This window comes from Numida meleagris, unplaced genomic scaffold, assembly GCF_002078875.1.
Source record: "Numida meleagris isolate 19003 breed g44 Domestic line unplaced genomic scaffold, NumMel1.0 unplaced_Scaffold821, whole genome shotgun sequence".
Taxonomy (NCBI): Eukaryota; Metazoa; Chordata; class Aves; order Galliformes; family Numididae; genus Numida; species Numida meleagris.
This window is the reverse complement of record NW_018365036.1, coordinates 7,669-9,631: the sequence shown is the minus strand read 5'-3', so window position 1 is coordinate 9,631 and position 1,963 is coordinate 7,669.

The window sequence follows — 1,963 nt, the reverse complement described above, 5'->3', positions numbered from 1 at the left end:
CCTTGGGATCCAGGTCTTCCCGATCCTGATCCTGATCCTCCTTGGGATCCAGGTCCTCCTGATCCCAATCCTCCTTGGGATCCAGGTCTCCCTGATCCTGATCCAATTCCCCCTTGGGATCCAGGTCTTCCTGATCCTGATCCCGATCCTCCTTGGGATCCAGGTCTTCCCGATCCTGATCCCGATCCTCCTTGGGATCCAGGTCTTCCAGATCCTGATCCACTTCCCCCTTGGGATCCAGGTCTTCCCGATCCCGACCCACTTCCCCCTTGAGGTCTCTCCAATCCATAGGGCAGAAGTCCATAGGATCCTGGTGGCCCACCAGATCCCGGCGAGACGAAAGATCCCGATCCATCCCCTTGGGATCCCGGTCGACTTCCGTAGTATCCCGGTTTGCCTCCACTGGATTCCGGTGACACATAGGATCCCGATCCGCTTCCTCGTCCCGGGGACGCTCCCGATCCGCCCCCATAGGATCCCGGTCCACCGTAGGATCCTGATCCACTGCTATGGGATCCCGATCCACTGTAGGATCCCGGTCTGGCCCCATAGGATCCTGAGCTGCTCCCGTAGGATCCCGATCCACCCCCATAGGATTCCTGTCTGCCATAGGATCCTGATCCGCCCCCATAGGATCCCGATCCGGCCCCATAGGATCCCGAGCTGCTCCCATAGGATCCAGGGTGGCCTCCGGAGGGTCCCCCTGTGTCCCCCCACCCCGACTGGGGGCTGAGGAATCCCGCGGGTTCCTTGCATGGATCCACCCCGGCCATCAGCGGGCTCAGGCGGGATCCTGAGTCGCAGTCAGAGGCAGCACCTGGAGAGGTGGGGGGGGAAAGGGGGGGAGTCCATCCCAGTCCATCCCAGTTCATCCCAGTCCATCTCATTTCATCCCAGTTCATCCCAGTCCATCCCACTTCATCCTCATTCACCCCAGTCCATCCCAGCCCATCCCATTCCATCCCATTTCATTCCAGTCCATCCCATTTCATCCCCGTTCAACCCAGTCCATCCCATTTCATCCCAGTCCATCCCATTCCATCCCATTTCATTCCAGTCCATCCCAGCCCATCCCATTTCACTCCACTCCATCCCAGTTTGTCCCAATCTACCCCAGTTCATCCCAGTTTCTCCCAGTTTATCCCAGCCCATCCCAGTTCATTCCAGTGTCCATTCCACTTCATCCCAGTCAATCCCATTTCATCCCAGTCCGTCCCATTTCATCCCAGTCTGCCCCCATCTGTCCCTGCCCATCCCATTTCATCCCAGTTCACCTCAGTTCATCCCAGACTCCCTCCCAGCTCATCCCAGTGTCCATCTCATTCCATCCCAGTCCATCCCAATCCATCCCAGTTTGTCCCATTTTATTCCAGCTCATCCCAGTCCATCTCTGTTTATCCCAGTCCACCCCAATCCATCCCAGTTTATCCCAGTCTCCATCCCACTTCTTCCTGGCCCCTCCCAGTCCCCTCCCAGCCCCTCCCAGTCCCCTCCCCAGTCCATCCCACCTCTTCCTGGCTGCACCCAGCTCATCCCAGTCCTTCCCAGTCCTCCCCCAGTCCATCCCAGTCCCTCCCATTCCCCACCCCGGTCCCTCCCAGTCTCTCCCAGTGCCCCCCAGTGCCTCCCCACCTGCCAGCCGCCCGCACAGCAGCAGGAGGACCCCGAGGGCCGACGGCAGCCGGGGAGCGGCCATTGCCGGGGACATCGGGGACATCGGGGACACAGCGGGGACAGAGGGGACAGACCTTAAATAGGGACCGGGACGGGTGGGGCGGCCCGGTGCCACCGTCTGGGGAGGGGACATCGGGGACACGGGGACGGCCCCGCCTCGCTAAACCCTGAGTCACCACATTGACCCGCTTGGGACAGGGCAGGGTCACCCGTGTCACCCTTGGGGACAGCTCAATGTCACCGAGTGCCCACGTCTCGGTTGGAGACGGCACGGGGCCACCACGTGTCC